At 46.8% G+C, this 12,855-nt stretch overlaps 1 protein-coding gene across 4 annotated transcripts in view; it reads right to left on the bottom strand.

Annotated features, from left to right (window-relative positions):
- Nucleotides 1-12,855, bottom strand: part of nlgn4xa (neuroligin 4 X-linked a) — a 277,585-nt gene that overhangs the window by 145,230 nt on the left and 119,500 nt on the right. The window lies entirely within an intron of this gene.

Below are 12,855 nucleotides of genomic sequence, written 5' to 3' on the forward strand. Positions count from 1 at the left end.
ACACCGAATGGAAAAATATGTAGTTTAGGTGGATCGGCCACACTAAATTCCTCCACAGTGTCCAGGGATATGCTCAGCGCTCAGTTACGAGTAGAACAAGGATCTGTTCTGGGCCCTCTTCTGTTTGTGATTTTTGTAAATGATTTGGATGTAGGGTTGGAAGGGTGGATTAGTAAATTCACAGATGATACGAAGGTGGGTCGAGTTGTGGACAGGGTGGAGGACTGTTCTAGGTTACAAAGGGACATTGAAAGGATGCAGAGCTGGGCTGAGAAGTGGCAGATGGAGTTTAACCCTGAAAGATGTGAGGTGATTCATTTTGGAAGGACAAACTTGAAAGCAGAATACAGGGTTAACAGAAAGATTCTTGGCAACGTGGAGGAGCAAAAGGATCATGGCGTTCATGTCCACAGTTCCCTGAAAGCTGCCAACCAGGTGGATAGAGTTGTTGAGAAGGCGTATGGTGTGTTAGTTTTCATTAATAGAGGGATTGAGTTCAAGAGCTGTGAAGTTATGCTGCAGCTATCCAAAAGCCTGGTTCGTCCACATCTGGAGTATTATGTCCAGCTCTGATCGTCACATTATAGTAAAGATGTGGAAGTGTTGGAAAAGTTGCAGAGGAGATTTACCAGGATGTTGCCTGGAATGGAGGGAAGGTCTTACAAGGAAATGTTGAGAGAGCTAGGGCTTTTCTCTTTAGATTGACAAAGTATTGATAGAGGTGTACAAAATGATCAGAGGTATAGATAGAGTGGACAGCCAGAGACTTTTTCCTAGGGTGAAGGTAGCTGTTACGAGGGGGCATAGGTTTAAAGTGTATGGAGGTAGATATAGAGGAGACGTCAGAGGTAGATTCTTTATTCGGAGAGTGGTCGGGGCATGGAATGCATTGCCGAAGAGGATAGTGGATTTTGCCTCATTAGGGGCATTTAAGCGGCTATTAGATAGATATATGGATGATAGTATAAGGTAGAGATGGAGGTTAGATAAACCTTAGGTTTCGAACACAGAACATAGAACAGTACAGCACAGTACAGGCCCTTTGGCCCACGATGTTGTGCCGAACTTTTGCCCTAAACCCTTAGGTTCCATGTTCTATGTTCGACATTAATGTCCACAGTTCCCTGAAAGCTACCACCCAGATAGATAGAGTTGTTAAGAAGGCATATGGTGTGTTAGCTTTCATTAATAGAGGGATGCTTCAGCTATTCAAAAGCCTCGTTCTATGTGCTATGTTCTACATGCAGGCTAAGTGGATTAGCCATGGGAAATGTGGAGTTACAGGGATTGGGTGAGGGTCTGGGTGAGGTCAGCATTGACTGCAAGAGCAGACTTGATGGGCTGAATGGCCTCTTTCCACATTGTTGAGATTCTATGATTCAATGATTCCATTGCTAATGCCCCCAGTGGCCTAAGGGATAAGGCACTGGCCTCCTAAACCAGGGATTGTGGATCCAAGCCCCAGGTGGAATGTAATCAGCTTAGATCTAATACATTCTCTGTATTTTAGGCTCTGGTGGCACCGTGATAGTATCTCTACCTCTGAACCAGGAGATGCAGTTTTTAAGCCTCACCTGCCTTAGATATTTGTCAAAACATATCTGAACAAGTTCATTAAAAATATCATTCCTCAGATTCCTCCCTATTTTAGGCAGTTAAATAAATTCCTATTAAACAGTCTTGAATATATTTAATGACCCAGCCTCGTCAGCTTTCTGTGATAAAGAATTTCACAAATTCACTCTTCTCTGAAAGAAGAAATTCCTTCGGAACGCTATTGAAAATCCTTATTCTGAGATTATGCCCTCTAGTCCTGAAGTCAAATGGTTGGCACTGTGGCTCAGAGGTTAGCACTGTCTCCTCACAGTGCCAAGGACACAGGTTTGATTGGATCTGTGTGGAGTTTGCACATTCTCCCCGTGTCTGCATAGGTTTCCTCTGGGTGCTCTGGTTTCCTTCCATAGTCCAAAGACGTGCAGCTTAGGCGGATTGGCCTTGCTACACTGCCCCCGCAGTGTCCAAGGATATGCAGATTAGGTGGATTAGCCAAGGTAAATGTGGGGTTATGTATAGGGTAAGGGTCTGATTGGGATGCTGTTTGAAGTGTCAGTACTGACTCAGTGGGCTAAATGGCCTCTTTCTGCACTGTAGGGAATCTAATCCTAGACTGTTCCACAACAGGAAAAACCTCTCCACATCCACAGTGCCAACTCCCTAGGAATCTTAGATAATGAAATGTGAGGCTGGATGAACACAGCAGGCCCAGCAGCATCTCAGGAGCACAAAAGCTGACGTTTCGGGTCTAGACACGCCCGAAACGTCAGCTTTTGTGCTCCTGAGATGCTGCTGGGCCTGCTGTGTTCATCCAGCCTCACATTTCATTATCTTGGATTCTCCAGCATCTGCAGTTCCCATTATCACATCCCTAGGAATCTTGTATGTTTCAATAAGTTTGCCTCTCAATCTCCCTAATTCAGTACAGGCCCAGCTTACTCATCATCTCCTCATAAGACACTCCTCATAAGGCAATCTTGTTGCTATTTCACCATGCACCTGACCCTCCAATTTATCGCTCAGACTTTGGTTCACAGAATATCATGGAATCCCTACAGAATGGAAACAGGCCCTTAGGCCCAACAAGCCCAGACTGACCCTCAGAGCACCCCCCAGCACCTCCCAAGACCCATACTCCCATATCCCACCTAAGCTACACATCCCTGAGCAGTACGGATAATTTAGTGTGGCCAATCCGCCTAGCCTGCACATTTGAAAGCACATTTCACAAAAGAATATTTTGGTGTGGAGTTGTGAATTAACCCAACTCCACACAGATGCATTCAACCAGACAACATACTGGTTAGATCAGACTTAGCGAAATTTCAGACACCACACCTTAGAAAAGCTACATTGGTGAGAACAGAGTACGACAGAGTTTTACGAGATCAATATCCATACTTTGTGAACAATAGCCTTGAATGCCCCAGTAGTTGGAAAATTTAGAAGTGAATCCATCAAAGTTATCAAGACATTAAGGCAAACAGTGAGGATATATTGTGAAAAACTATGTTCACTAATCATGAGTTTTGGAGGGGGGTATAGACAAAATATTAGAGCCAGACTTTTCAGGAATACAATTGGGAACATTTTCTTTACAAAGGATGGTAAGAAGTTTACAATTCTTTTCTAATCCAACAATCAATGGTGGATACATTATTCATCTTACATTAGAGATGAAAATATTATTTCAGAGATAGTAGGAACTGCAGATGCTGGAGAATCTGAGATAACAAGGTGTAGCTATCCTGCTCCTAAGATGCTGCTTGGCCTGCTGAGTTCATCCAGCTCTACACCCTGTTATCTCAGATGAAAATATTCTTTAGCCAAATATGTTTAGGAGATTTGGGTAAAATTTTCAGTTTGAAGTTAGGTCATAGACTGTTGATGATCTCAAAGATTGGAGGATCAAGCTTGAGAGGCTAAATGTCCTCCTCCATGTCCTTTTGTATCTATTGGACACTCACATGAAGGTTAGAGGTTACCTCCAGCTTTCTCGCTTGTCTGATTTAACTCAAGGTTCCATCATTGACCTCTAGGTATAAAGTTGGGCTGGAGTAAGTCTCCAACAGCCCTGGAAGCTCCAGTATCACCCTGAAAGTGCTAACAGTCTATGGCCATGGCATGATCCCATGATCCACAACTCAACCATCCAGCCAAGCCAGGTTGCCCTGGCATTACCGCATGACAGAATAGGTTCAAAGGGCCAAAAGGCCTTATCCTGTTTGTGGTTTTTATTTCTTATGATCCCGTGCAAAGCCACATCAAGTGAAGGACAATGGCACTTCAATTTCAACACAGATAAATTTCTTTCTCTTTCATTGAGAGCTGCACAGCATATCACTGAAAGCGGAGAGAAACACGCACGTAGGAATTAAACTATGATCTGCGCAGGCATAAAAAACCAACATAAATCATCCAACATCAACTCCTTCATGCACCAAGACACTGATGATCAGGATTGTGACATGCTTCTTTCATACTTCAGCCTGCAGGTAGTTACAAAGCCCTATTATAGATGACAATCAAAGGTAGGGACTCATCAAAGTTAATCAAAACTCAAACCAAGCATGAGCTGGTTCTGAGATCTAAAATCAAAGCTGCTCTTATCCATCAGGATTTTCTATTCTACAGCCAAATGCTTTCTGAGTCTTCCCAGCAAAAGCCAAGCTCCACTGTGTGGTATATCACAATAGTGACATTGGTGACATGCAATATGCCCATCCATCCTTGACTCAACAGCTAAGAGAAGGGGCACCACCAGAAGAATTGACCAATCCATATCCTGATTTGGAAACATATCACCATACCTTCAGTGCCGCTGGGTCAAAATCCTAGCATTCACCCCTTTACAGCATTGCTACCTACAGCACTGGGACTCAAGAAAGCAGCTCAACGGCACCTTCTCAAGGGCAACTAGGGACAGGCAGTAAATGCTGGCCCAGCCCCAGTGCTTGGATCCCACAAGTGAATATTTTTTCAAATGAAGTCATTTTAGCTCCGTCTTGTGGATTTTGAAAGGAGGTGATATGGAAGGAGCATTGCTGGGAGTGAGCACGTGATGATGTGACCCCTTCAGCCAGGAGTAGACAATTAACCATAAACATATTTTAGCCGATGAAGCCACAGTCAACGTTCATCTGAGAGGAAATGTAAAATGATTAAAATGACCTTTTATTGCCACCACCTCTGTCTAGTTCTAACATCTTTCCTTTGGTCATGATAATTCACATGTACAATTCCTCAAAGACACACTGGGATACATTAGAATTTGTCTGAGCTCATTGTATCTGGCAATGCCTCAGTATCATGGGAAAAATATAGACTTTGAGGCTTTCCTGTTTCTAGTGATGCACAAGGCAATGAAAGGATGCACTTATCTCTGCTTCCGCTGTTAATTTATTCTAGAACTGGACACCAGCCTTTTTTGTTAGATGCCGTGGCTGTGAATGAAGTATTCCTGACTAGGAGGCTCTCCCACTCTTACCACCTGACATTGGTGCACTGGAGAGATTTGCAATTTGGCAATCAACCTGTTTGCCCACGGTATGAATGGATCTTCTGTGGCCTCGGGTCCTGGAGCTTGAGCATAGAGCTTTTGATTTAGAGACATAGTCTTTTTTCTCCCACCCAGTCAAAAAATAAAAGTGCTTCTGGTTTTCTTGGAATAGGATACAGAAGGTGGCTCTTTATGGAATTGTTTTGTTTGTCAGTGTACAGAAAGACCAGAAGGTTTCATATTCTCTGCTTGTGAGACTGTACTCTTTCAATTTTGGAACATGTTTTCTTGGAGATGAGTAGATCACAGCCAGCCTTCCTTTCACATCATGTTGCTATTCAGTATTTCAGTGGTTTTTCAGATTCTCCTCAAGCCACGCTTGACAAACTCCAATTGGCTTGTCTCTGCATCTAAGAATATCCTTTTTCAGCTCAAGTCAGAGAATTTAGATTTAAAAAAAGCAGTGTGGTGAGTTTAAGAGATAACAAGGTGTAGAGCTGGATGAACACAGCAGGCCAAACAGCATCATAGGAGCAGGAAGGCTGATGTTTCAGGCCTAGACCCTTCATCGGAAATGGTTATTTGGTACTGACACACCACATATTTGTAAGAATTTTCAGAGCGTACATTTGCTTTAGTGCAGGAAAGAGTGAGTTGATGGATAGTATGAAGAATTCCTTCAAATGACCTCAATGGGACGGGGTCAAGGAAGAAAGGCTAAAAGAATTTCTAATGATTTTCTATCATTAGTTTTGCTACACCAGTCAATGTCAACCATTAGTGTTCATTCTGCCTTTTTCTTCCTGGAGAAAATGTTACCCCATTTTCTCCAATTTGAATACTGCTGAAAAGAGTGACAGCTCAAAGCTTTTCATCTTGCTCTTGTCAGGACAAATGCAAGAATGCCAAATTGCAAACATTCACGACGATTTATGCAACAGAACAAAAGGGTGTTGACTGGTTGGCAAGCCAAGCTCAGAACACAGCTCAATTGAGCTTACTAGAAGCAACATGAATTCATTCACAAAGACCCAACCTCTGAATATGAAAGGAATATGGTCAAACCTTGTGCCTTTTTATTCAGGATTTTTTTCCAGGAGTTTTTCGGAATCCAATAGTTCCCTGACTCTTTCACAAACAAAATTGAGTTGCCAACTAATCAGCATCCATTTCTCCTGCAGGGTAAATTGTCATAATCATTTGATAGTTGGCATTCTTTATCAATGTCAACAAAACAAAAGGGCTGGTCATTGACTTCAGGAAGCATGGCGAAGAGCAACCCCTGTCTACATCAATGATGCTGAGGTGGAGGTGGTCAAGAGAGTCAGGATCCTGAGCTTGATGATCACCAACGATATGTCCTGATGCACCCATATCAGCACTACAGCTGAAAAAAATCACAACAACATCTCTACTTCCCCAGGAGGCTAAGGAAATTGAGCATATCCACAAGACCTCTAATTTTTGTAGATGCACCATAGAAAGCATCCTATCTGAGTGCCTCACAATGTAATATGGCAACTGCTTTTCCCAAGACAGCAAGAAATTACAGAGTTGTGAACACAGCCCAGTCCATCAGGCAAAGCAGCCTTCCACCATTGACCCCCATCTATACCTCCCACTGCCTTGGGAAAGCAACCAACATCATCAAAGACACAAGAACATAAGAACATAAGAACTACGAGCAGGAGTAGGCCATCTGGCCCCTCGAGGCTGCCCCACCATTTAATAAGATCATGGCTGATCTTTGAGACTCAGCTCCACTTACCCACCCACTCACCATAACCCTTAATTCCTTTATTGTTCAAAAATGTATCTAGCCTTGCCTTAAACACATTCAGCGAAGTAGCTTCAACTGCTTCACTGGGCAGGGAATTCCACAGATTCGCAACGCTTTGGGTGAAGAAGTTCCTCCTGACCTCAGTGCTACATCTGCTTCCCTTTATTTTGAGGCGATGCCCTCGAGTCCTAGTTTCACCTGCTCGCGGAGACAACCTCCCTGCCTCCCCCTATCTATTCCCTTCATAATCTTATATATTTCTGTAAGATCTCCCCTCATTCTTCTGAATTACAATGAGTATAATCCCAGTCTACTCAGTCTCTCCTCATAACCCTACCCTCTCAACTCTGAATTTTGACACACCACACTTAGTCCCCAACTCCAAATCATCTATGTTAATTGTGAACAATTGAGGTCTCAACACTGATCCCTGAGGCACTCTACTAGCCACTGACCGCCAACCAGAAGAACACCCACTTAACCCTACTCTTTGCTTTCTAGTGGTCAACCAATCCTCTATCCATGCCAATACATTACCTGTAATACCTTTATCTTAGTAACTTTATCTTCGGTAGCAGCCTTGGTGTGGTAGCTTGTCAATTACCTTCTAGAAATCCAGATATACCACATCCACAGGTTCCCCATTGTCCACCATGCACGTAATGTCCTCAAAGAATTTCACCAAATTAGTTAAACATGACCTATCCTTCATGAACCCATGCTGGGTGTTCTTGCTATTAGTTTTCAGCATGTTATTTGTGACTTCCACTATGAAGACTGACACAAAATAACTGTTTAATATCTCGGATAATGGGAACTGCAGATGCTGGAGATTCCAAGATAATAAAATGTGAGGCTGGATGAACACAGCAGGCCAAGCAGCATCTCAGGAGCACAAAAGCTGACGTTTCGGGCCTAGACCCTTCATCAGAGAGGGGGATGGGGGGAGGGAACTGGAATAAATAGGGAGAGAGGGGGAGGCGGACCGAAGATGGAGAGTAAAGAAGATAGGTGGAGAAGGTGTGGGTGGGGAGGTAGGGAGGGGATAGGTCAGTCCAGGGAAGACGGACAGGTCAAGGAGGTGGGATGAGGTTAGTAGGTAGCTGGGGGTGCGGCTTGGGGTGGGAGGAAGGGATGGGTGAGAGGAAGAACCGGTTAGGGAGGCAGAGACAGGTTGGACTGGTTTTGGGATGCAGTGGGTGGGGGGGAAGAGCTGGGCTGGTTGTGTGGTGCAGTGGGGGGAGGGGATGAACTGGGCTGGTTTAGGGATGCAGTGGGGGAAGGGGAGATTTTGAAACTGGTGAAGTCCACATTGATACCATATGGCTGCAGGGTTCCCAGGCGGAATATGAGTTGCTGTTCCTGCAACCTTCGGGTGGCATCATTGTGGCAGTGCAGGAGGCCCATGATGGACATGTCATCAAGAGAATGGGAGGGGGAGTGGAAATGGTTTGCGACTGGGAGGTGCAGTTGTTTGTTGCGAACTGAGCGGAGGTGTTCTGCAAAGCGGTCCCCAAGCCTCCGCTTGGTTTCCCCAATGTAGAGAAAGCCGCACCGGGTACAGTGGATGCAGTATACCACATTGGCAGATGTGCAGGTGAACCTCTGCTTAATGTGGAATGTCATCTTGGGGCCTGGGATGGGGGTGAGGGAGGAGGTGTGGGGACAAGTGTAGCATTTCCTGCGGTTGCAGGGGAAGGTGCCGGGTGTGGTGGGGTTGGAGGGCAGTGTGGAGCGAACCTCTTCACCATCCCCCCAGACCTCCCACTGACTGAGGACGAACGGTCAGTCCTGAGCAAGGGGCTCACCTTTGTCCCCCTACAACCACACATCAACGAATACCAGTCACGGTCGGACACAGAGCAGTTTTTCCGCCGTCTTCGCCTGCATGCCTACTTCTTCAACCGGGAACCCAACCCTCCTTCCACTGACCCCTTCACCCGCTTCCAACACAAGTCCTCCTCCTGGACACCACCCCCAGGCCTCCTACCCTCCCTCGACCTCTTCATCTCCAACTGCCGTCGAGACATTAACCGCCTCAACCTCTCCACCCCTCTCACCCACTCCAACCTCTCCCCCGCAGAACGGGCAGCCCTCCGCTCCCTCCGCTCTAACCCCAACCTCACCATCAAACCCGCAGACAAGGGTGGCGCAGTGGTAGTATGGCGTACTGACCTCTACATCGCCGAGGCCAGACGCCAACTCTCCGACACCATCTCCTACCGCCTCCTCGATCATGACCCCACACCCGAGCACCAAACCATCATCTCCAACGCCATTCATGACCTCATCACCTCAGGGGACCTCCCACCCACAGCCTCCAACCTCATTGTTCCCCAACCCCGCACGGCCCGTTTCTATCTCCTTCCCAAAATCCACAAACCTGCCTGCCCTGGTCGACCCATCGTCTCAGCCTGCTCCTGCCCCACCGAACTCATCTCCACCTATCTGGACTCCATTTTCGCCCCCTTGGTCCAGGAACTCCCCACCTATGTCCGTGACACCACCCACGCCCTCCACCTCCTCCAGGACTTCCAATTCCCTGGCCCCCAACACCTCATGTTCACCATGGACGTCCAGTCCCTGTACACCTGCATTCCGCATGGAGATGGCCTCAAGGCCCTCCGCTTCTTCCTGTCCCGCAGGCCCGACCAGGCCCCCTCCACCGACACTCTCATCCGCCTAGCGGAACTCGTCCTCACACTCAACAACTTCTCTTTTGACTCCTCCCACTTCCTACAGACTAAGGGGGTGGCCATGGGCACCCGCATGGGCCCCAGCTATGCCTGCCTCTTTGTAGGTTACGTGGAACAGTCCATCTTCCGCACCTACACAGGCCCCAAACCCCACCTCTTCCTCCGGTACATTGATGACTGTATCGGCGCCGCCTCTTGCTCCCCAGAGGAGCTCGAACAGTTCATCCACTTCACCAACACCTTCCACCCCAACCTTCAGTTCACCTGGGCCATCTCCAGCACATCCCTCACCTTCCTGGACCTCTCAGTCTCCATCTCAGGCAACCAGCTTGTAACTGATGTCCATTTCAAGCCCACCGACTCCCACAGCTACCTAGAATACACCTCCTCCCACCCACCCTCCTGCAAAAATTCCATCCCCTATTCCCAATTCCTCCGCCTCCGCCGCATCTGCTCCCACGATAAGACATTCCACTCCCGCACATCCCAGATGTCCAAGTTCTTTAAGGACCGCAACTTCCCCCCCACGGTGATTGAGAACGCCCTTGACCGCGTCTCCCGCATTTCCCGCGACACATCCCTCACACCCCGCCCCCGCCACAACCGCCCCAAGAGGATCCCCCTCGTTCTCACACACCACCCTACCAACCTCCGGATACAACGCATTATCCTCCGACACTTCCGCCATTTACAATCCGACCCCACCACCCAAGACATTTTTCCATCCCCACCCCTGTCTGCTTTCCGGAGAGACCACTCTCTCCGTGACTCCCTTGTTCGCTCCACACTGCCCTCCAACCCCACCACACCCGGCACCTTCCCCTGCAACCGCAGGAAATGCTACACTTGTCCCCACACCTCCTCCCTCACCCCCATCCCAGGCCCCAAGATGACATTCCACATTAAGCAGAGGTTCACCTGCACATCTGCCAATGTGGTATACTGCATCCACTGTACCCGGTGCGGCTTTCTCTACATTGGGGAAACCAAGCGGAGGCTTGGGGACCGCTTTGCAGAACACCTCCGCTCAGTTCGCAACAAACAACTGCACCTCCCAGTCGCAAACCATTTCCACTCCCCCTCCCATTCTCTTGATGACATGTCCATCATGGGCCTCCTGCACTGCCACAATGATGCCACCCGAAGGTTGCAGGAACAGCAACTCATATTCCGCCTGGGAACCCTGCAGCCATATGATATCAATGTGGACTTCACCAGTTTCAAAATCTCCCCTTCCCCCACTGCATCCCTAAACCAGCCCAGTTCATCCCCTCCCCCCACTGCACCACACAACCAGCCCAGCTCTTCCCCCCCACCCACTGCATCCCAAAACCAGTCCAACCTGTCTCTGCCTCCCTAACCGGTTCTTCCTCTCACCCATCCCTTCCTCCCACCCCAAGCCGCACCCCCAGCTACCTACTAACCTCATCCCACCTCCTTGACCTGTCCGTCTTCCCTGGACTGACCTATCCCCTCCCTACCTCCCCACCCACACCTTCTCCACCTATCTTCTTTACTCTCCATCTTCGGTCCGCCTCCCCCTCTCTCCCTATTTATTCCAGTTCCCTCCCCCCATCCCCCTCTCTGATGAAGGGTCTAGGCCCGAAACGTCAGCTTTTGTGCTCCTGAGATGCTGCTTGGCCTGCTGTGTTCATCCAGCCTCACATTTTATTATCTTGTTTAATATCTCGGCTGTTTTCTCATTCCCAGTTATTAAATTGGCCTTCTTATCCTCTAAAGGACCAATGTTTAACCAACATATAAGATTATGAAGGGAATAGATAGGGGGAGGCAGGGAGGTTGTCTCCGCGAGCAGGTGAAACTAGGACTCGAGGGCATTGCCTCAAAATAAAGGGAAGCAGATGTGGGACTGAGGTCAGGAGGAACTTCTTCACCCAGAGGGTTGTGAATCTCTGGAATTCCCTGCCCAGTGAAGCAGTTGAAGCGACTTCCTACTTTTCTTTATAACTTTTTTTTGTGGCTTTCTGTTGGCCTTTAAAAATTTCGCAGTCTACTAGTTTCCCAATACTCTTTGCTTTTTTGTATGTGTTTTTTTTTCAATCAGATATTTTCCTTTATTTCCTTAGACATCCACGGCTGGCTGTCTCTTTTCCTACAGTTTTTTTCCTTATCACTGGAATATGCTTCTGCTGAGCACTGTGAAACATTGTTTTGAAAGTCCTCCGCTGTTCTTCAATTGACCCACCATTAAGTTTTTGCTCCCATTCTACCTTAGTTAACTCCTTCCTCATTCCTTCATCATCTCTTTTGTTTAAACACAGGACATAGGCACTGGATTTAACCTTCTCACGCTCCATTTGTATTTTAAATTCGACCATACTGTGATCGCTCCTTTCGAGAGGATCCCTAACTGTGAGATCATTAATTATTCCTGTCTCATTACACAGGACTAGATCTAGGATAGCTTGCTCCCTCATAGGTTCCATCCACCCTGCTTACACTTTCTTCTGTTGAGCAGAAGATATAAAAGTTTGAATACACTTACAAACAGATTTAAGAACAGCTTCTTCCCTGCTGCTGACAGACCTTTGAACAGACATCTCAAATGCTCATGTTGATCTCTCACTCTGCACCTTCTCTGCAACTATAACACTGTATTCTGCACTCTGCTCTGCTACCCTGATGCACTTTGTATGGTATGATCTGCCCGTAGAGTAAGTAAAACAACACTTTTCACAGTATTTTGGAACATGTGACAACAAAAAGTTAAATTAAATCAAAATTCTTGCACATGTCCCAGTGAATGCGTGATTTAAAGTTTTGACAACATATTTGCATTTTTCAGAAATCTGAAACAGGCAAACAGAAAAAAAACACGGAAACATAGAAACAAGCACAGATCGTTCAGCCCATCCAGCCTGCTGTGCCAATCAGAATGATCGGAGCTGATCAAACACTCCAATGCCTTTTACTCACCACATTCTGATAGCCCTGTATGCCATTGACAATGAGACATTCAAAGGCTGCACCACATAGCCCTCAGTCATAGTGAGTTCCAAAGGTTCGCAATCCTCTGAGTAAAGAACATTCTCCTTATCTCAGATCTGAGTGGCATCCCCCCTCTTTTTATTTAAACTATGATGATCCCCTGGTTTAGGACTCCTCAAACAGGAGAAACATGTGTTACATCACTGAAACCAAAACAAAACATCATCACACCGCAACTGCCCATCCCAACTGGAGAAACTGATTTGTTCTCACCCACTCAATGTTCTGAAGGCAGGGCATTGGCATGGCAGAAAATTAAAAACACCTGTCTGCAGTATCGTGGGATAGAGGAATACATTTAAAGACACTGGATCTGT

Source organism: Stegostoma tigrinum, chromosome 6, assembly GCF_030684315.1.
Source record: "Stegostoma tigrinum isolate sSteTig4 chromosome 6, sSteTig4.hap1, whole genome shotgun sequence".
Lineage (NCBI taxonomy): Eukaryota > Metazoa > Chordata > Chondrichthyes > Orectolobiformes > Stegostomatidae > Stegostoma > Stegostoma tigrinum.